Raw genomic sequence first — 23,693 nt, 5'->3', positions numbered from 1 at the left:
AGATAATAGCGTATCAATATTAAATATCCTGAATTGATTCATACCATGGTTACTTAAGAGAATGTCCTTATTCTCAAGAAATACACACTGATGTATTTAGCAGTAAAGGGTTATGGGGTCTGTAACTTACTTTCAAACGGTTCAGTAAAAAGGATTATATATATGTTATATTATACTGTATTATATATTTATGTTATATCATCCTGGATCAAAATGATATGTCTATGTATCTATCTTTCTTGAAAGGGAGAAAGCAAATTAGTTAAAAATGTGAAGTGAGTTAACCTAGTTGGAAATTCCACAGGATTCATTGTACTATTACTGCAACTTTTATGTAGATATATTTTTTTTTTCAAAATAAAAAGTTAAAAACACAACAACAACAAAACAAAACAAAAACAAAAAACCTTCCCCCAGCTCAACCACAAAGTGAAATCTCCACATTCGGATAAGCAAGAGTTGGCTCTAAGCGGTCCATAAAAATCACCAGATAATTTAAGTTTTGTGAGCATGGTTGGCACAGCTCCGTCCAAGCTGCGGGGATCCAATCCAGCTTGAAGCAAAAGCCCACCTTCCCCGCAGTCAAGGTGCCCCCCCGCTAACCAAATTATTTTTCACGTAGGCAGGATACAGCATTCTGTGACGTTTTAAGGATACAGTAATGTCAAAGGCAGACTCACTGATGGGCCAAATTTCCAGGACTGTCATGCCCTCCACTGTTGGAGGGGGCGGCCGCCTCTGGTTGCCCCCTGAGTTCCGAGTGGCCGTTCTGTCAATAACAGAAGAGCAATTAGGAGTGGGTGCCCGGGACCTGCACGGACAGTTGCGACACAAAGTGCTCTTCATTGCCATTCAACAGAAGCACTGTGGATGATTCCAAACCATGTGTCCTGGCGTAAATTCATTTTTTCCAGAAGGCTCTCTGTCTCCTGTGATACGTAGATATTTCTATCTGGAGTTGTACCAGTCAAGCTTATTCTGGTCTGCATTTTCTTGATCTGAAAATAAACTAACTCCTTTTCGTTAGTTTTCTTGAAGATCTGGTTTAACTGATCTGATTCTGCCACCAGTGAACTCGATAAGAAAATGTCATTGCTATGCTGACGCTACTGGTAAATGTAGTAACCAAAGCCAGCACACGTGCACACAAGAGAAGGATATTCACTCTAGAATTCCTTTCCTTCAAATAGAAAACCATTTTCAAGAAAGTTCACTTTGGCAATTTGAAATCATGCTGAGAAATAAGGATGTCTGATTTCACAAAACAGATGAACATCTCTGGTCACTTTACAGTCCAATGGAAATTTGATTTCTCTTACTAAATATTTATAGTTTTTCTTCAATAAAATAGTCTTTCCAAAGATAATTTAATGGTATCAGTAAATACTCGTTATTTAATATGAAATGAAAAACATTATCTAATTGATAACACTTTTGTGAAGCACATTTGTATCTTTAAAACTCTGAAATTAAAAATAAAACTGAAATCAAATAATCAAAATGTTAACAATAGATATTTCTGACTGGTTTATTATCGCTGATTTTTATTTTCATTTTTTATTTTTATCCTCCAAATTACCCTCAATATGGGTTAATTCTAAGGTACAGAAATTCTGTAAAGAGAAGCCTTAATGCCTCTTACAGTTAGGATAGCGAGTTTATATTTTATTTATGAATAATGTCTTACTGTCCACACAGATGCTCCTAGCTTCAATATCTTTACATCGGATACTCCGTTAGCTCATGAGTTGTACGGGTTCCTTAGAAACATTTTGTACCATGGTCTACATATCTTTCCGGTGTTCTTCTCTAGCAACATCTGGCCAGTTTGAAAATTCCAATGTATTCCCATAAAAGTACAGGTCACGTGAGTACTAGACTTCATTTGCATTGGAAAACAATTTTTGAGCGACACTTTTAGGACAGATAGCCATCCATTTCTAAAACCATGAAGTCTTTTTTATAAAGACATAAATGTCACCATGAAAGGGGTAAAGAGAAAACCAAGTTAACGGTGATAAACTCAACTTATTTTGTCAATGCAACATCCAAACGGCAAAAATAATGGTCTGCCATGTTTCACATCTAGGTTTTACTGACATTTTGGCTTCTGAATTACACAATGGGTCTAAATTTGCTACCACATGTCTTTTGGGGAGGCACCTAAAATCAAATTATCGGTCAAAGAGAAATGTTTAGGCAAACTTCCCCAAGAAACTTGGCGTTTCCCCATATTGCAATAATGTTCGAGCTTTTGATTTATATGTTTCAGGGCAAAAATGCGGACGATGACTAGGAACCTAAGACAATGACTTGTTTTGGTGGAATTTGGACTTTCAAGTCTTTCTCAAGCAGGGGGGCTCCAGGGGAGAGGATGGGTAAGTAGACTGTATCAACAAGCCAGCTCAGCCATAAGGTCCGTGGCTGGACATCAACAAGTGCCGTCAATGAAGAAGGACAGGTTACCTGTCTGTAGGTAGCTTTGGGTTCTCTTCATTGCTTTCTCAGCTTTGTTCCCTCTCCCACTAAGTAGAACATGATTCCAGCTTAAAGAGTTTCCTGACGATTGATCTTTGGATAGAGATAGTACAGCCTTTTTGAGAACTAGTTCTGTATTGAAGTCAGCAGTAGCCACCCCTTACCTAACAAAGATATCACCATATTGATTTCATCAGTGCCTGGAGCCTGCCTTCAAAGCTAGGTTTTTGAGAAGGTAGACCAGGTGCCCACCCATGTACTGGGATTGAAGGAGCCCTGGGAAAATCCTCCACCCAAAAGATGTTTTCCACTGATGCTTGAAGGGCCATCATCGGTGACTCATTTGTATGGATACCTTGTGCTCTTTCTTTGAGGTCCTTTTAAAAAATGAGATCCTGTATTCTAGTGAAGGTGTTAAATGTGAAGTCACGAATACTTTAAGGTGAGTTGACCATATTGCTTTCTCCCTAACAGAAGAAGCAATGGATATAGCACACATGATTTTGAGGAAGTGGTGTTTGTGACTCACCTGGAAGGGAAGGGCTCATCCTTAGGAAACATGACAGAAACTTCATCAATAAAGATATTTCAACAATCATGTTGCATAATGTCAAACACAATGAGGGAACTGCCAACATCCTATATAACACATAAGCAATTGAATTCGGCTTCACTGTGTGTAGCCGGATTGGACCACCACCTACCTGCCGGTCTTGCCTATTAAGCTGACTTATCCCTCACATCCACTCTGGGTCAAAGTTGGTTCAAGGATCTTGTAGGATTTGAGTTCGAGTTCATCATTTTGGGGAGAAGGAACATGAGAAACCAGGCTTGCTTAGTAAAGGGAGGTCTTTGCCTCCCTAAGGTGCCAAGGGAGTTTTTGAGGGCAGCAATCCTCTTTTATCAGAGCCTGGCTACACATGGCTTCTGGACCATACTAGAATAATCAGTGTCAGGTGAAAGAATGAATGGCTTTCATACTGAGTACTAGTTAAACAAGTTGAACCTTGTTTCAGGCAAACAACTGTCACCTGCATCTCAACATCAAAAAAATTCAGATGTAGTTCAAACTTTTAGATCACTGATTGGAGATGTGTATTTATATACTAAGTGTGCTATTTATATCAATCATTTCTCTGTGTTTTTTTTTTTTTCTGCCTTAATGTAGAAAGTGTCTACTCCTGGCAGGACCCATTCCTACTATTTTCCAGCCCAGAGCAAGAGAACAAATGGAGGCCCACATATCTCATGTCTAGATAGGTAAGGCTACAATCGCACCAACAAAACGTTCAATAAAATGTTTTGTCCTTCCACCTTGATAATCCTTCAGAACCACCTGGAAGGCCTCATTCACATTTAGAATTCTTGGGTTCTCAGAGTTCTGGGCTGAAATGTGGAAGTGGGGAGAGCTGGCCCATGCCCACAGCCCACACCTGGGAAAGCCTCATCTGCACAAGTGAGGACACCCCAGATGGCACAGGCAATTCTGCCCACCCATCCCTCCCCTGGCCAATAGGCCTCCCAGGCCCAGGGCTACGCTCACACCAGTGCTGTCTGATGATGTAACCCTTTCAAGGATGGACGCCGGCAACAGGGACGTGCAGGGCCTCTTTCAAGTGGGCCAGAGCCATTGGGGGTGGGGCCATTCCAGCATCCTGGCTGCCCTGAGTGGTCTAGACCGGTGCTTCTGGATCTTTAATGTGTGTAAAATCCACTTGGGAATCTTGCTAACATGCTCTAGATCAGACAGCAGAGCCTGCATTGCACACGCTTCCGGGTGATGCTGAGGCTGCTGGCTTGTGGACCACACCCGGGTAGCAAGGTCCGGAGGGAACGGACCCTGGGTGGCTGTGTCCCCTTGGCTCTCAAGACGCTTCATCCCATGGGGACTGTCCATGTCAGCACCAGACGCCTTTTGCCCGGTCTAAGGGTGGTTCTGGCCCCTGTTTGCCCGTGTTTCCATTGCATCAATGGGCTCTGTTCCCACAGTGCGGGGCCCTGGTCCTCCCCCAGCTCTGCCACCACCACCTTTGATCTCCCACCCACTCTCCCCAAATGGAGTTTCTCTTGGCTCCTTTCCCTGCAGTGTTCCACTCCTTCCCCCGCTTTTCTCTTACGCCACACAACAAATGTAAAAATAACATTTCAAAAATGTTGAAAATTAATGCTGATGAAATCGTGTTTTTGTTTTCTTGGGAGGTAAGCAGGCAGTAACAACCCTACATGCAGTCTCTCCAGGGCCTAGCTATGATTTGGTAACAATATCATATCTGCTCACCCATTGCCTGAAATCACGAGTTCCACACCTAAACGCTTGCTGGATTAGAGCAGACTGGATTTTCCTCCCCTATTTTTATTTTGACAAGGCTGTGAAAGCTATCTCCCCATCTAATGGGATCAAATAGGCTGCTAAAAATAACTCCTGCAAGTTTGTGTTACAAATGGGAAACTCCTCTCCCCATTCCTGCCTGTTACTCCGAGGAAGCTTAATCCTTAGACTTGTGTTCAAGTATTTGCACTGGTTTGTGTTCTTTTCTTCTTCCGAGGCTGTTTTTCTCTATTTGCCTGAGTTATTTGAACAGGTGGCTTTGCACAACCTATGCTAATGTGAGGCTTTTTGTCTGCTTTGAGATTGCACAGGGAGTCGTTTATGGGAGAAATGTTTCTTTCTTGCTATACGATTCACACCTGTTCTGAGAATCACCCTGCGCTAACTAGAATACCACGCCGGAGAGGTCTTCCTCCAACTGGTCCCCGGCCCGGGAAAGCAGAGGCACTGCTGACCGCAAGGAGGCACGAAGCCACCTTTTTCTCTTTTCTCGCGCACGTGACAAGCAGCCAAGGGCCGTGTTGTGTGGTGTTGTGTGGCTTGGGGTTGGGTGTCCCCCTCCCCCCTCGCTCTGTCCGGACGTTGAGCGGACAGTAGGGATCCCTGCTGCGAAGGTTGGGGAGGGGAGGGGGGGCCCTCGCCGGACGTGGCCAATGTCGTGGCGCAGGTGGGCGCACGAGGCCTCCGGGGAGCCGCGGCACACCGTGGCCGGCGGCCTGAGCACGGCGCCGGGGTCCCTTTGTCCGGGGCCACCTCGGGCGGGAGCATCGGGCGCGGGCCCGGAGCCGCGTCTGGCGGCCGATCACAGGCGGGCGCCCAGGGACGCTCGGCGCGCGCGCTCCCTGGCCGCAGATCACAGGCGCCCGCCCGGCCCGGGAGCCCGCCTGCCCGCCCGGCCCGGGAGCCCGCCTGCTGCCTGGAACTCGATCACAGGCCGCGCCTCCGGGCCCCGGGGGCGGGGAGGGGCGCGGCACGGGCCCCCGGGGGAGGGCGGCCGCGGGCGCGTTCCCACGGGGAGGTCCGGGGCTGCTCGAGGGCTTTTCCGGGATCCCCCGCAGGGGGTCCTCCGCCGGTGGGAAGGCGGCGTGGCGTGGCGCGGCGCGGGGCGGGGTGGGGCGGGGTGGGGGGGGAGGCCCTCCCGCGGCTGGGGCCAAAGGGAGGCCGCTAAGGGGTCCCAAGAAAGGCTGTGTAGACGCACCGCCATCACTGCCTTGCGATAGCCACCTAGTCAGGGGCGCGCTGGGGATGGGCTTTTCTAGAACGTTTTTTGAGGAAACTGCATTCTTAGTTCCCTTAGTGCCATAAGAAAAGAAAGAATGAAGTGAGGGGGCGGGCAGACTGGGAAATAGTTTAAACAAAAGTGGGTGTGATGATGCCCAGTTGGTTCACCTAGCTCTCCACTCCTCACCTTTGCGCTGTAGGTGGGCTCCCGAGCTGCCTTTCCTACTTCACCCGTGTGTGTGTGTGTGTGTGTGTGTGTGTGTGTGTGTGTGTGTGTGTTGCGGGGAGGGCAGGGGAAGTGCCTAGTCCTCTTCATCTCTATTGATGACCTATATACCTACCTTGACCGTCAGGTCCCTTATCCCTACAGGAGGCCTATGAAAGCTGGCATCTGGTGCATGAAGGTAGGGGTTCCCACCCAATGGACAAAGGCCACAGGAACTGTTGACAGGTAATGCCCGGATGCATATGCTCACCAAACATTACCTGTAAATGAAACCAAATGAATGTCCAGAAAATAGTCAGTGCTGTTTTCAAATTTATGGAGGGGTTCAGACTAATAAATTATTTTAGGGGCACCTGGCTGGCTCCGTGGGTTAAGTGTTGGACTGTAGCTCAGGTCGTGATCTCGCGGTTTCGTGGGTTTGATCCCCGCATCGGGCTCTGTGCTGACAGCTAAGAGCCTGGAGCCTGCTTCAGATTCCCTGTTTCCGTCTCTCTCTGCCCCTCCCCTGCTCAAGCCCTGTCTCTGTCTCTCAAAAATGAATAAACGTTAAAAAAATTATTTTAAAGTGTTACCGAATTCAGGGTAGCACTCCTCAGGAGGCATTTGCCACATCAACAGAGCACAGCCGTGCAACTCAGTGTGCTGCTGGTAGGTGGCATCGTGGCTACCCTCTGGGTATCCAGCCACACCTGCCCCGATGAGTGGCAGCCTCTTATAACTGTTTTGGGTTGGCCCAAACAGTGGTTCACAAGCCTGGCTATACATTAGAATCTCCTGGGAAGGATCTCTGACGCCCAGAAACTCCAATAGCAACTGGATGGCAATCCCTGGAGTGTGGGGTGACGCTCACGTGCAGTGGCATTGACAGTCGCTGGTACAAACCATCAGAGGACCCTCATCCCTTTGCCACAATGATTGGTTCAGAGATGGGTAGTGGCCTGAGGCCCAAGCCAGTCAGCTTCTGATGAGGTGAGCGGCCGGGACGAAATATGGGGAACCAGAAAGAATATAAGCAAAAATACGGAAATATGAAATGCAGTGTATACAAGAGTAAGAGGTTCAGACGCCAGAAGCACAGAGGGTACGTTATGGAAGGTGGCGGATGATAAGGTTGGAAGATGAATCTAAGAGGTTATTATTAAGAGTTCTAACTGGCATAGCATATGGATTTACTTTACAGGGGGAAAGAGAGCAAAAATTATTCTTAAGCCTAAAAATTACATGACCAGATTTGGTTCTTGGGAAGGTAATTTTGGTGTCACTGTGGAGTAGGGATCTAGATGGAGAGAGAGGAGGGCCCATAAATTAACCAGATGGACGTGGTGTCTGGAGAAGAAATGCCCAGGACTGGGGGAGTTACAAGACATTCCAGAAACAGAGGGTTTCTGTGTCACTTGAGAGATGTGATCTTGGTATAGAATACTTCTTACTTACCTTCGTCACAGTGGCCAATAATGTTTTCTAAGGAGGAGACACTGGAGGAGGGAAGGAAATTTTCCAGACTTGAAAAACAAAACAAAACTGCAGAACAACATGAAAAATTATAACACACTGTCAGAACATTATCGGGAGCTCAAAAAAATCACAGATTAAACACCAGAAATTATCAAAATTTCACGGATAGGCCTTTTAAAAGTGGGTTTATTGAGGTCAACTTTATATAACATAAAATTCACCCATTTTAAATGCACAGTTTCATGAATTTTGAAATGTGTGTAGTCACATAACCAGCACCATAAGCAATATATGTAACGTGTCCATCACCCCTGAAAGTTCTCTGTGTCCCTTGGAAGTCAAGCCCCTTCATACGCCTCCAGCTCTTGGCAACCACTGATCAGGTTTCAATCCCTACAGCGTTGCCTTTTGCAGAATATCAGATAAATGGAAGCGTACCGTTTATAGCCTTTTGAATCTGGCTTTGTTCACTTAGCGGAGTGCTTTTGAAATGCATCCAGGTGATGGCATTTATCAAGAGTTAGTTCTTTCTTATGGCTGGGTGATATTCCATGGCACGTATATATCACCATCTGTTTCTCCATTCGCCAGTTGATGGATATTTGGGTTGTGTAGTGGGCTCAAGAACCTGTGAAAATTACTTCGTGTGGCAAAAGATGTGATCGGGTTAAGGATCAAGAGGAGGGCTTTGTCCTGGGTTATGTGGATGGGCCCTGAGGGCCAACTCCTATGTCTTCATAAGGGAGGGGCGGGGGGGGGGCCGTTTAGAGTTAGACCTGTGGAGGAGAGCAACAAGAGAGAGGCAGCCACAAGCCAGGGAACACCAGAAGCTGGAAGCCACCAGAAGCTGGAAGATGAAGGATTCTCTGCCAGAGCCTCCCGAGGGAGAGCCGTCCTGCCTGTACCTTGACATTGGACTTCTGGCCTGCAGATCTGTCGTGTTAAGCAGTGAATGAGAATTCCAACTTCCCCACATCCTCACCAACACCTAGTAACGTCAGGCATTTTTTAATACAAGTCCAGACTTGAGGTCTAGCATATAATAAAGTCAATTTAAAAAACTTTTTTTTCGCCATTCTAATGGGTACATAGTAGTATCTCATTTGGTCTTAGTTCACATGTCTTTCCTGGCTAGCGATGTTGAACACGTTTGCCTCTCTTTATTTCTTTGGTGAGAGGTCTATTCAAATCTTTTGTTCAAGTTCTACTGGATCTTCTTTTTATTATTGAAAGTTTATGTGCCTTTAATATACGCCATTACTGACAATAACTTACACAAATGCAACTTTATACTATTGAACCACAATATGACAAACCACGTAAAGAATAAAATAAACGTCTTTCAGTTTATACTTTGTATTATACTATACTGAATAGACTTTTAATGAACTCTATTTTATGTCTCTTTATCAGGTATTAACATTTGGAACAATGGGGCTGAGTCAGAACTTCGTATCAGGTGCAACATCAAGTCTATTCATTTATTTTATTTTTGTTGGAGCACAGAGGGTGTTGTAGCAAAGGGAAGAAGAACACAGATGGCATGTTTTGCAATATTTGGGTATCTTTGCAATGGGCTCCTCCAAAAATCATTAATTATTTCATCTTGGAGAGCTCACCTTCCAGTTTTTCAGGATCCAGAGGCTGAAATTATTCATCTTCACTCTGAACTGTTCAACTGTTTGTTCAAGTCTGTAAGATCGGCTTTTTGTTAAAACTGCCTTCTCTCGGATACATCGATGAGAAAAGGTGAGTGGGATAAATGTTCTAACACATAATGAGCATTGAATACTGTCACAATTGTGTGCTGCGATTATAGGATTCCTAACAGGCTGCTAATTATTGACTAAACAGCATGCTGCTGTGAGTTAGCAAATATACTCGCTGCAGATCCACAGGAACCCTACATGAATGTGCATCAGGTGACCTTACTTTCTGGTCTCCCCGGGTGTGTTGTGCCGTTTTTAAAGGTAGGTTATCTGAGTTTGATATTGATCATATATATGGAATTTTTTGCGTAGCATTTTTTAAAAGAATTGCCCATTAAGGAGCAAACCGGTACCAAGCAGATCCACATCCATTATTTCACAGAATTTTATCTAAACTCTCAATCAGTTGAGGTCAAACTTTAGCATGTGTAAATGTCCCCTGGGGAAGGAGTTTGTGACCGCGCAATCCTCAGCAGGAATCCTGATTCACTTGGTCTGGATAGGGCCTCCCCATTCTGTCCAACAACTTCTAAAGGTTTATCAAGCTTTGAGAAAACACATGCAGCCCTCAATTGTCTCAAAACGAGCATTGTTAAATTTTCTGATGGGGTTTCTTCAGGGGTACAGGGATACAGGTGTGGGAATTCAAAAAATTATAGTCTAGTAACAAGCAGGGGGGAAAATACATAAATCAAGAACCATGTAACAACAAAAAATCTCTTCCTTCCTCCCTTCCTTCTTTCCTTTTTCTCTCTCTCTTTCTTTCTTTCTTTCTTTCTTTCTTTCTTTCTTTCTTTCTTTCTTTCTTTCTCTCTTTTCTTTCTTCCTTTTTCTTTTCTTTTCTTTTCTCTTTCAAGTGCAGCAATACTGTGTACATATCAGCACTGGGTACAAATTACAAACCCTAGGGTTAGTTGGAGCCATGCTGTCCTGGAGGGAGAAGAGCCCAGTTCCTTGTCCTTAATGCCCACAAATGGCCTGTGCATGACCTTCTCAGATCCAATGGAAAGGAGCACTTGGGGGCCCCCATCCAGTCGACGTAGGTCTCTCGAGGCTGTGTTGGTTGTCTGGTACAGTGGGTCCTATCCTGGGGTTTGTGGGGACTCCTCGAAGGGAGGGCAGGGCTGCACGTAGCTGCCTCTCCCTTCCTGTCCTCCATCTTGAGAAACAGGGAAATCCCCACTGATCTCAAAAGGGTTGGAAAACCCCTGGGCTGGATACATTCAAAGGCATTTCAATTTTACAATTCAGTATTATCTATAATGTAAAACTCAATGCAGATAACATTTTGGTTAGAGGAGACTGAGAGAAAAGGGAAAGAAATATAGAAGTATTATTAATAAAGGCAGCAGACAGAGGGATGAAAACAAAATGATTTTGCTTCGTGATTCTGTCACCCCCTTCTGTTTGCTGTCGTAGGGAATTTAAAAAGCTTAAAATCCACATCATTATTTTACAACTTCATTCATGATTAAGGGTCTCAAATTTGCGTTGCTCTTAGGATGACCTTAAGCCAAATTCCTCTCTCCATTCTCTCTCTCTTTTTTTACGTTTATTTATTTATTTTTGAGAGAGAGAGACAGAGCACATGAGAGAAGGTAAGTGAATACCAAGCAGGACCTTGCTGATAGCACGGAGCCCAATGCGGGGCTGAAACCCGCGAACAGTAAAATCATGACTTGAGCTGAAACTCAGACACTTAACCAACTGAGCTACCCAGGGCCCCTCCTTTCTGCCTTATTTTAGCTTTCCTTCTTTCCACTAAATAGCCTTTAATAGCAAATTTATCAAAGTCTGGGGTAATTTTATTTGGCTACTCAATTGTACACAATGCATTATTTCAGCTACTGTGGAAAAGGATAAATGGCTGTGAAATGTGGAAAGTGAACTGTTGCCAATGGCTAGCAAACTACGGAGAGGAAGTGCCGCTTGCCTTTACAAGCCACGTTGTAGAAACACGTTTAAGTGGCAAGCAACATGACAGAGAATTGTGCACAAGCTGTGACTTTGATTAAAACCAGGTCAAAATGGACGCACCGGTTCTGTGACCTTGAGCAAATTACTCAACCTTTGTTGACACTGGATTATAACTTCAATTTCTAGCGTTGTGGTGATGGCATAAGATCATATATGCAGCCTATAGTAGTTGCTCGATAAATGACAGGTTATTAAAGGTTAAACATTTTATTTATTTTATTTTTAAAAATTTTTTTGAAGTAGGTTGAATTTTTATTTTTTAATTAAAAAAATTCATTTTAATTCTAGTTAATATACAATATTATAATAGTTTCAGGTGTACAACATAGTGATTCTACAATACCATACATCGTCTGGTGCTCATTATGGCCGGTGTACTCCTTAATCCCCCTCACCTATTTCACCCGTCCCCCCACCTACCTCTTCTCTGGTAACCATCAGGTTGTTCCCTGTAATTAAGAGTGTTTCTTGATTTGTTTCTCTCTCTCTCTTTTTTTTCTCCTTGTTCACTGTTTTGTTTCTTAAGATCCACATATGCGTGAAATCATATTGTATTTGTCTTTCTTTAGCTGACTTATTTCACTTAGTATTATACTCTCTGGATCCATCCATGTTGTTGCAAATGCCAAGCTTTCATTCTTTTTTTATGGCTGAATAATATTTCATTACATCTATCTATCTATCTATCTATCTATCTACCTTCTTTATCCATTCTTCAGGTGATGGGGCTGAGCTGCTTCTGTAATTTGGCTATTGTAAATAATGCTCCTATAAACATTGAGGTGCATGTATCCCTTTGAAATAGTAGTTTTGTATTCTTTGGGCAAATACCCAATAGTGCAATTGCTGGATTGTAGGGTGGTCTTATTTTTACTTTTTGAGGAATCTCCACACTGTTTTCCACAGCAGCTGCACCAGTTTGCATTTCTACCAAGAGTACACAAGAATTCCTTTTTCTCCATGTCCTTCCCAGCATCGGTTGTTTCTTGTGTTATTGATTTCAGCCATTCTGACAGGTGTGAGGTGATATCTCATTGTAGTTTTGATATGCATTTCCCTGAGGATGAGTAATGTTAAGCATCTTCATGTGTCATCTGGATGTCTTCTTTGGAAAAATGTCTGTTCTTGTCTTCTGACCATTTTTAAATTGGATTATTTGTTTTTTGGGTGTTGAGTTTTATTATTTTTTTTCAATATATGAAATTTATTGTCAAATTGGTTTCCATACAACCCCCAGTGCTCATCCCAAAAGGTGCCCTCCTCAATACCCATCACCCACCCTCTCCTCCCTCCCACCCCCCATCAGCCCTCAGTTTGTTCTCAGTTTTTAAGAGTCTCTTATGCTTTGGCTCTCTCCCACTCTAACCTCTTTTTTTTTTTTTTACTTCCCCTCCCCCATGGGTTTCTGTTAAGTTTCTCAGGATCCACATAAGAGTGAAACCATATGGTATCTGTCTTTCTCTGTATGGCTTATTTCACTTAGCATCACACTCTCCAGTTCCATCCACGTTGCTACAAAGGGCCATATTTCATTCTTTCTCATTGCCACGTAGTATTCCATTGTGTATATAAACCACAATTTCTTTATCCATTCATCAGTAGGTTAAACATTTTAAAGCTGCCAGTTTATGTTGTCTGCAAGCCAGTTTGCTCGTCGTCGTCACCTATGGAACTTAAAGGGTCTGCTCATTATCTCAGACCTCCTCAGTCCGAGTCCCCAGGTGCATGCATGGCCCAGGCATCTTGAATTTTTAAAAGCTGGTCAGAACAGTTTTGTCAGTGGTGCTGTCCATGGGCTAGCCCACCAGCAGCACATTTTGCGACAGGACGGAGCTCTGCTGTCAAAAGGAACTGGAAATGATGTGCTTCTGCTCATAGGAGTTTAGCTTTCTTTTTGCATTGGGGTTGTTTGAAAGCTAGTCGTGATAAAGAAACCAGGCTGTGTGGAAATATGGCTGATTCTAGGGCTGGGGCAGGGAAGGCGCAACACGGGCCTGGAGCAGGGAAGGCGCAACACGGGCCTGGAGCATCTTGAATTAGCAGAAGGTAAGGAAGTGCTCCAAAACAAAACATTGGGGCCACTTAAAAGGGACACGAGCCAACCTAAAAGAGCTCTGAGTGGCCAAACCTGGGACAATTTGAGTAATAAATACTGGCTTATAATCCAAGGCATAAAATAAATATCCATGAGTCCATATTGATATGAAAGAATAATCGAATAACTAAATAAGTAGGGAGAAGAGGTAAATATACTGTACAGAAGAATTCCAAATAGTTTGTGTAGATATCTCCCCTTAAGCAGAGGGAGCTCCTTTCCCTGGGTGTGGGCTGTGCTTAGTGACTACATGTAATGGGGTATCCTGGATGGGCCCAGAACAGCAAAGGGACATTAGGAAAAATGTTGCCTCCTTGTTTGTGACAGGTATACCATAAGAAGGTAAGATATTAAAATAGGGAAACTGAGTCAGTGCAACTTTTCTGTAAGTCTAAAAGTATTCTCAAATAAAAGTTTAAAAAAGAAAACAAAAACACCTGGTTATGGGGCACATGGGTGGCTCAGTTGGTTGAGTGTCCGACTCTTGATTTCGGCTCAGGTCATGATCTCACGGTTTATGAGATCGAGCCCTGCATCAGGGTCTGTGCTGACAGTGTGGAGCCTGCTTCAGATTCTCTCTTTCTCTCTCTCTCTCTCTCTCTCTCTCTCTGTCCCTCTTCTGGGCCCAAGTTCTTTCTGTCTCTCTCAAAGTAAATCAATAAATTTACCAAAAACAAAAAACCTGGTCATAAAAATGGATGTGTTCATTATATAAAGCCTGAGGCTATAGGACATTATAGCTGCCATGAAAAAAGTCAGGCCATGGTCAACTAAATTTAGCATCTATTAGGTGTAAAATACAGACACTTTTATTATTGTTTTATTAGAAGTTCTATCTTTTTAAAAAAAATTATTTATTTATTTTCAGAGGGAGTGAGAGCATAAGCCGGGGAGGGGCTGAGAGAGAGGGAGAGAGAGAATCCCAAACAGGTTCGGTGTAGCCTCCCTGCATGAGATTGAGATGGGGCTCAATCTTACCCACTGTAAGATCATGACCTGAGCTGAAATCAAGAATTGGACGCTTCACCGACTGAGCCACCCAGGTGCCCCCATAAGTTCTATCTTTTTAAAAAACACAATGTAATTCAATGCTTATTTTTATTTTACAGAAATTGGTTAGCTTTTATCGACAAATATTTATTGACTTTTACCAATGTGAATTACATAGTTTCTGGGCTTATCAGTTTCTGGCCTCACTCCTTCCTCTTGGATTTCTTTTTCTTCCTGTGAGGTATTTTATTTACTTTTATTCATTGAAGATGCAGGGGGAGTGTTATGGACTAAGGGTTTGTGTACACCCAGAATTCATATGTTGAAGCCCTAACTCCCAATGTCATACTCATAGGAGGAGGGGCCTTTGAGAGATGATTACAATTATCTGAGGTCTTGAGGATAGAGTCCTCATGATGGGATTAGTGCCCTTATAAGAAGACACCAGGGGGGCACCTGGGTGGCTCAGTCAGTTAAGCTTCCAATTCTTGGTTTTGGCTCAAGTCATGATCTCACCATTGGTGAAATTGAGCTCCATGGCGATCTCACAAGGGAAAGCTGCATGGAGCCTGCTTGGGATTCTCTCTCTCTCTCTCTCTCTCTCTCTCTCTCTCTCCCTCTCCCTCTCCCTCTCCCTCTCCCTCTCCCTCTCCCTCTCTCCCTCTCTCCCTCTCTCCCTCTCTCCCCCTCTCCCTCTCTCCCTCTCTCCCTCTCTCTCTTCCCCTCCCCTACTTGCACTTATGCATGCATATATGCGCACACATTCTTTCTCTCTCAAAATAAATAAACTTCAGAAAAAAAAAAAACAGAAGAGACCAGGGAATGTCCTTTCTCTTTCTGCCATCATGTGAGACTATGGCAGGAAGAGAGCCATCTGCAAGTCAAAAAGAGGGTATTCATCAGGACCTGAATCAGCTGGCATATTAGTTTTTTTTTTTTAACATTTATTTATTATTGAGAGACAGAGAGAGACAGACCATTAGCAGGGGAGGGGCAGAGAGAGAGAGGGAGACACAGAATTTGAAGCAGGTTCCAGGCTCTGAGCTGTCAGCACAGAGCCCAACGCGAGGCTCAAACCCACAAACCGAGAGATCATGACCTGAGCTGAAGTCGGATGCTTAACCAACTGAGCCACCCAGGCGCCCCCCCCTTTTTTAATTAAAAAAAAATGTTTAAGTAATTTCTATACCCAATGTAGGGCTCAAAATTATGACCCCAAGATCAAAAGTCACATACCCTTCTGATTGAGCCAGTCAGGTACCCCTCAGCTGGCATGTTGATCTTGTGAAAACTGAGAAATTAATGTTCTGTTTAAAACACTCAGTCTAAAGTATTTTGTTATAGTAGACAAAAGGGATTTAGAGTAGTAAACTTTCTGAGTTATTGTACATCTGGGAGAAAAGATTTTTGCCTATCCCCTCCCCATGCCTATATCAGCACTTGCACCACTGTTGATGATAGTTTATCTGGGTATAGAATTATATATGATAATTATTTCCCTTTATCATTTAAGAAGTATTACCTCATCATTGTCTCCTGGCATCCAGTCTTCTTGGTGAAAACTCCACTTTAATTTTAATTGTTTTTACTTTGTAAGTAATCTGTCTTTTCTTAATGATAGCTTTTATTATTCTTTTTTTTAAGTTTATTCATTTATTTTGAGAGAGAGAGCAAATATAAGTGGGGGAGGGGCAGAGATAAAGAGAGAGCAAGAGAATACCAAGCAGGTTCCATGCTGTCAGCTCAGAGCCTGACAAGGGACTCCATCTCACAAACTGTGAGATCATGACCTGAGCTGAAATCGAGTTGGACACTTAACTGACTGAGCCACCCAGGTCCCCTTATGATTCTTATCTTTGATGATATATCATTGTGTTATATTTTAAATTTATTTAATTTATTATTTTTTTATTATAAGTGTACTTTTTAATCCCCATCCCCTATTTCACCCAACCCCCACCCCCCCCACACCTACCTCCCCTCTGGTAACCATCAGTTTGTTCTCTATAGTTAAGAGTCTGTTTCTTGATTTCTCTCTCTCTCTCCCTCTTTTTTTCCTTTGCTCATTTTTTTTGTTTCTTAAATTCCATATATGAGTGAAATCATATGGCATTTGTCTTTCTCTGACTGAATCATTTTGCATAACACAATACTCTCTAGCTCCATCCACGTCATTGCAAATGGCAAGATTTCATTCTTTTTTATGGCTAAATAATATTCTATTGTGTATGTATATCACATCTGCTTTATCCACTCATCTATTGATAGATACTTAGATGATTCCATAGTTTGACTTTTATAAATAATGCTGCAATAAACATAGGGATGCATGTATCCCTTTGAATTAGTGTTTTTGTATTTTTGGGGTAAATATCCAATAGTACGATTACTGGATTGTGGGGTAGTTCTGTTTTTAACTTTTTGAGGAATCTCATACTGTTTTCCACAGTGGCTGCACTAGTTTGCATTCCCAACAATAGTACAAGAGGGTTCTTTTCTCTCCACATCTTCTCCAATGCTTGTTTCTTGTGTTTTTTTTTTTTAATTTTAACCATTCTGACAACTGTGATGTAATATCTCATTGTAGTTTTGATTTACATTTCCCTGATGAGTGATGTTGAACATCTTTTCATGTGTCTGTTGGCCATCTGGATGTTTTCTTCAGAGAAATGTCTATTTATGTCTTCTGCCCATTTTAATTCAATTATTTGGTTTTTGGGTATTAAGTTGTACCAGTTCGTTATATATTTTGGGTACTAGCCCTTCACTGGATATGTCATTTGCAGGTATCTTCTCCCATTCACTAGATTGCCTTTTAGTTCTGTTGATTATTTCCTTTGCTGAGCAGAAGCTTTTTATTTTGATGTAGTCCCAATAGTTTATTTTTGCTTTTATTTCCCTTAGCCTCAGGAGACATAACTAGAAAAATGTTGCTGTGGCTGATGTCAGAGAAATTACTGCCTATGCTCTCTTCATGGATTTTTATGGTTTCGGGTTTCACAGTTAGGTCTTAAATCCATTTTGAGTTTATTTTTGTGTATGGTGAAAGAAAGTGGCCCAGTTTCACGTTACAATATTTTAAAATGTGGATTCATGTCGCTTGGAGTTAAGTCACAGTAAGCAGGCTTCACAATAGACCAACCACATCTTAAGATCTGTTAATGATCTTGGTATCTGTGGTGATTGTTCTCCATTTGACACTTTTCATCTTCATCCATTCTCTTCTTCTCTGTCCTGCTTGGAAAAAAAAAAAAACACTCTTGGGCTGCTTTGAGGGCTGACCTCCAGTTGGTTTGGCCAGTGGGAAGCTTCATCAGAAGACTGATGGGCCAGAAAAGTGGGAAATGGAGGTTAGAGCTTCCTTTTCCCTTCCTGCTTCAGGGAAGCATGTCTGGTAGTATCTGCGTCCCCACCCACAACTATAGCTCTTCCTCCCAAATCCACCCCCCACTGGGCACAGACACTACCTCTCCCCCTGCACCAGCAGTGTGGTTCTAACAACTTCCCATCGTTGCCCTTCTCTAGGCCTCATTGTCACGAGATCACCCACCCCAGCATCTTTGTAGAATTTGCCTTTTTTTATGATGGGAATGTGGAGGGGCTGGCAGCAAAGATTTTCTCCACCACCACTCCCTCACAGCTTTAGAAACGTAAGATATAGTTTCATTCATTCATTCGCTCACTCATCCACACATAAGCATTATGCTGGGCACTGCTACAGACCCAGTGACAGACATAAAACATGTCTCACAGACCCCATACATATGTCATCATCTGTCTCTCCACCTCATCTCTCCCTTCCTCCTAGCCGGCATCCTGCTAACATCATGGTGTCTGTTGTCTTCTTATAGTGACGCTCCTTACGTTACTTAACTGGTGCTTCCTTACCTGGCACTTCTTACCTTAGTGCTCCTCCTCCTCCTTCATCTCTTCAATTCTTATTTAGCCTCCAAAATTCATCCACGCAACAGTTCTTCCAAGAAGCCTTCACCAAGTCTCTGGTCTTCTTGACATTTCTCTGTTTCATGATTATTCTCAGAGTACTTGGTATAAAATATACCAGATACTGTGCTAAACCTTTACATGCATTGTTTCCTGGATCCTCAAAACAGCCGTATGAGGGTGATACTATTATACCCCCATGTCACAGATTAGGAAACTAAACCTCGGCTTGTTTAAATGCCAAGTCCAAGTTCACACAGCCAGTAGGTAGTGGAGCTGGGATCCTAACCCACGCCGTATGACTTCAAAGACCATCATGTAAAACCCCTTCACATTTAGCAAACACTAATAATCTGTTATAATTCTTGGGGTTTTTTTCTACTTGTTTCCACCACTCAATGACAATCTAAGGACATTATTTTACTCACCCATGCTCTTCTGGTGACTACCACAATGTTAGGGAAAGAATGAAATCATTCCCAATCTCAAAACCTACAGAAAGACCAACTCTATATTCCCTAATGCTTATACTTGCTTTGGAGAAATTTGCAATGTGGTGAGGGCTGGGAGCGGCTTACATTCCAGAATCGACTTTAAAAAAAATGATTCTTAATCACTGCTAAAATATGCTCAAAGAACTTTTGGCTTTTCTGTCAAGAGATTTTCTTTCCTGCCCATTTTTGCAGCAAAGTTAAGATTGTACATGAAATGATGTAAGAAATGACCGGTGCTTGTGCCGCTAATTTTATGTTTTTTTATCCCCAGAACCAGACCTTGAACGTTTAAATAACCCAGTAGCATTTAATGGAATAGTAACCATGGTAATGGAGTGGGGGATGGGAAGGTGGAGCTTTGGGCTTCTGGGCATCTTCATGAGTTCTGTCTCACCCATAAAAGCCACTCTGGTACATTGGGTCCACATGGGTCTTTCAGGGTAGCCTCCCGTTTCTCACTCAAGAGCAAGACGTGCTTATATAGAGACACTTACTATAATATATGGAGGCTCTCTGGATTACTCTAATTCTTTGCAGGGCATGAGTTTTAGTGTCATATAGATCTGCATTGAATTTTGGTCCTACAATTTACTAAAGTGACTTTGAACAAGTTATTTAACCTCTGTGATAGAGTTTCCTCATTTGTAACCTAGAGATACTCCCTACATCTATGACTATCAACTTTCTTATATGCATTAATATGACCACACCAGCCATTAGAAAAGAATGAAATACTTCTGGAACATTTACTAGGGCTCTCCTGCCTGCCTCAAGCCCTCTGTGCTTTCCCATCACCCAGCTGTCTTGGTTTCTCCCATGACTTCCCTTCTTCAGATGTCCTCATGATCCAGTAAATAAGGGGTTAATGCCCAGTGCAGTATGGGCTTCCAGATCCTGTTCCAGGTGTGTAGGGGCCTTCCCACATTTGTTCTGATTCACAGGTGACTGTGTAAATATTTTGACTATCATCCTACCTTCAAGGGATTGTTGAGTAGATAAAATGTTGTATCATTTATAAAGCTCTTTGCACAGTTCTTAACACTTAGAAAATACACAGCATATGATATTTATAGTGGAGATTTATTTTCTCTTCTGGCCTCACGTCCATTACCGCTTCTTCTGGACACAGACCGTATTTTCATATTTTCCATGCATAACCCCCCTGGATGTGGGATGGCAGTAGCATACGAACATGCCTGGCCAATCAAAACATTTCATCTCTCCTACCTACGATGGTTGGTATAAGAATGGGGACATGACCCAAAGTGGATTCAATGGGCCGTGCTTAGCTTAGAGCAACACATGAGGAAGAGTTTGGAGTGGTTGCCAAGTATCCCCTAAAGCCCCTTCCAACTCTTAAGAATTTATGTTATAAAACACCCAGTTGATGCTGATAAGAGTCATAGTCGACATTAAGAAGTGAAAGACTGCAATCTGAGTATTTTGAGTACCTGCATCCAGCAATGCCTGTGTGCAATTCTGAGTTTTTCAGGAACATTAATAAATTTCCTATCCCCCCTTTTTTGTTTAAATAAATTTAAGTGGGTATTTTGATGCTCACTGAAAGAGTCCTATAGCAGTGGCTTAATACTATGATTGTTTGGCAAACATATAGTAAGTACCTGCCCTGTGCCATTATTCTGGCTTCTGTTTTCATCCTCTGTGAGACTGGGTTCCCCTCAGCCAGCCATCACATCTAGCATCTGGCCTCCTGGAGGATGAAGACATAGGTGCCTGTTTGCCACCGACACTTTGCTTCCGTTTAAGACTCCCAAAGAAAGATCTTTCTGCTCTACATGTTGTTACTTATCCAAGCTCTATCAATGAAGTAATGATGTGTTCTTCATTGAGGCTGTGAAATCCCCTAAAGCAAAGGCCACGTTTTATAAATATTTATTGCTCCCTGTAAGCAATGTGTTTCCCCAACGCGAGTGAGTGATAGATGATGGCCAACCCTCTTTAAAGTCAAATAAAATGGAGAAATATCCATTGTTTGTGACCAAGTAAGACTGTCACTACACTGATTTGCCCAGTTGACTAGTGACTTCTGGGCACTTAAAGTCTGATGCCCTAAGAGTCATTGGAACCCTTGTATCGACCTCTGATTCAGTAATAAATCTGGCCAAACTCACTGGTCTCTGAAATGTCTCTTTCCCTTGCTTTTGGCCTTGTTAGTAACTAAATCAGGTCAAGTTTGTGGCTTTCCAATCAGTTCTGCCATGGCCCGAACAACCCAAACCAACTGCCTGTGGGAACTGTACTTGTTATGTGACTAAATGGAAAATTATTATGTGCTCGCTTTTTTTCCAGGTCACACCCTCTACCCATTGGGCATTTGAGCACAGAGTTACAGTGCACATTCTCTTGGCAAGCCTCCAATTGCGCTTTCTGGAACTTCTCTTTCCAACCATTCATACAGGTGAGGCTTGCCCTCTCGGCACATCCAGAGGGGAAATTTTAAGAAATGTCCCTGCTGAATCCTTTCTGGAAAAAATGAAGTTGCACAATTCTTTCAGAAAGTAGTTCCCTGGGGAGCTATTGTTTTCAAGAGCCTACTCAGATTCCCTGGAGTTGCACTAGGGAATAAGGTTGTATGATTACAGTGCAGGACCCTGGGTCCATTTTTCTGTGCATCTAGGCAGAGAACAGATCTATGACACATTCTTTTCTTTCTTTCTTTCTTTCTTTTTTTTTAGAAGACAAGTGGTTTTTTTTTTTTATTTATTTATTTTTGAGAGAGAGAGAAAGCGTGAGGGAGGGAGGGGCAGAGAGAGAGGGAAAGAGAGAGAATCTCAAGCAGGCTCCACATTGTCAGCACAGAGCCCCATGTGGCGCTCGAACCCACAAGCCACGAGATCATGACTTGAGCTGAAGTCTGACACTTAACTGACTGAGCCACCCAGGCACCCCCGTGACACATTCTTCATGCAGAAACTTTTCTTATTCCACAGAAGGGCCCTGCCAGGGACGCTTTCATTCAGCAGGACCCAACTTCAGGCATTTGATTTGATTTGATTTGATTTGATTTGATTTGATTTGATTACAACTTACTACTATCAGTCGAGTATTCTGCAAAAGAGACTTCGGTTTGGAAAGAACTCAGAGATTACTTGGTAACCACACCAAACTTCTCCTCCTAGGTCTTCCCAAAGTGGGTAGATCACACAGACAAAAGTGAATCTGACGAGCAGCCCTGAGTGGCCCTTCGTTCTCTATGGAAAATATGCAAAGAGGCTCTTTTATAATACAAGGGAGCGAACCCAAAAAGATTACACATAGTAAGTTTTTCACAGACCAACCTGAAAACCGGGGACTTCTCGGCTGAAGTGCGTCAGGGGAGGGAAATTGGAATAAAATATCGAGTACAAGAAAGGCCACAGAGTCATATTCAAAACCACATGGGAACTGCACTGACAAATACAGAACACATAATAAGATATTCCAGATGAACATTTGAAGTATATCAACATAGGTATCTAAATTCCCTAATTACTGTGTTCAAAGGAGCAAATATTAAGGTACCACAGCTATCTACCAAATATTTACTTTGGAGATAAATTTTTCCATGCTTGCTTTTAATCCTTAGGCAGTTTTTTTTTTTTTTGAGAAAAAAATATCAGATGAAATCCACCCAGCCACTTCTAATTATGCAAAAGAAGAAAACGAGATGCCTTTCTTAATATAAAGAAGAAACATTACAATGGACTCCATGTTACTTTGTTGGGTCTTTCTGTGTGAAGTTTTTGGTGATGCAATTTTGATACGTAACTTCCTACAGATAAAGGTCTATAAGATCTCTCTCTTCAGGAAGCACTTTGGTGACGATTGACCAAAAGAGCCAGAGAAAGTGGGCAGATGTATGGAGTAAGCTCATTCATTCATTATTCATTCATTCCTATATAGAGGACTTAAACTGATAAGCCAATGAGCTAGTAATCTAAGTCACTCATCTTTCAGTTTCCAGGGACTTGATGGGTAAGTATAAAACAGGAATTGGGCTTTGAGACGGAGGGTCATTTCTGATCATTAAATAGAATTAACCTATCTCAGAGGACTTCCAAAGAAAACAGTATACAGCGTGGAAGCCACAGGTTTAGTAAAGCATCCCAGGGTTCCTCAATCCCAGCTATACAAAAGGATTACCTGAGGGGCTTCCAAGAAACTAGATAATTCCCCACCCCCCAAAGAATCTGGCTTAGTGGTTCAGGGGTCAACTGGGCATCAATTGCTTCTAAAAAGTTCTCTGAGTGAATCTGCTGTGTAGCCAGGATTAAGAACCACTGAGCCAAAGACCATTTAGAACATTCAATAAGGGAGCAAAATTGGTAGGTCTAACTCCAAGAAACCACTTAATTAAATACATTTTATTTTTATTTAACATTTATATATTTTTTGGGAGACAGAGACAGAGCATGAGCAGGGGAGGTGCAGAGAGAGGGAGACAACAGAATCGGAAGCAGGCTCCAGGCTCTGAGCTGTCAGCACAGAGCTCGACACGGGGCTCGAGCTCACGAACTGTGAGATCATGACCTGAGCCGAAGTTGGTCGCTTAATCGACTGAGCCACCCAGGCGCCCCAATTAAATGCATTTTAGATGGGACTTTCAGGATTCTGGAGGTTTTAAAATCTCTGTGGTAGAGAGGCAAAGAATAGGAAGCAGGAAAAACTGGGTTTGATGACTGGTCCTACCTCTAATTGGCACTGTGCTTGAACAAGATACTTCTTTAAGACTGTATTGCCTGAAAAATAGGAGTAATACTTCATGAGTTTTTTTTTT

The 23,693-nt window shown here is 42.8% G+C and overlaps 1 long non-coding RNA gene across 2 annotated transcripts in view; it reads left to right on the top strand.

Moving 5' to 3' along the window:
* Positions 1–5,984: 5,984 nt before the first annotated feature.
* Positions 5,985–23,693, top strand: part of LOC123384686 — a 61,819-nt gene continuing 44,110 nt past the window's right edge. The window contains exons 1-3 of one of the 2 annotated variants that reach the window (XR_006596146.1): positions 5,985–6,479; positions 9,123–9,458; positions 21,227–21,335. This is a non-coding gene — a long non-coding RNA (uncharacterized LOC123384686). Of the gene's footprint in view, positions 6,480–6,719; positions 7,224–9,122; positions 9,459–21,226; positions 21,336–23,693 lie in introns of those variants that run through there. The other variant, XR_006596147.1, reaches the window with a different exon arrangement.

The sequence above is a fragment of the Felis catus genome, chromosome A1 (genome assembly GCF_018350175.1).
Source record: "Felis catus isolate Fca126 chromosome A1, F.catus_Fca126_mat1.0, whole genome shotgun sequence".
Taxonomy (NCBI): domain Eukaryota; kingdom Metazoa; phylum Chordata; class Mammalia; order Carnivora; family Felidae; genus Felis; species Felis catus.
This window is presented reverse-complemented; position numbering and strand designations above follow the sequence as displayed.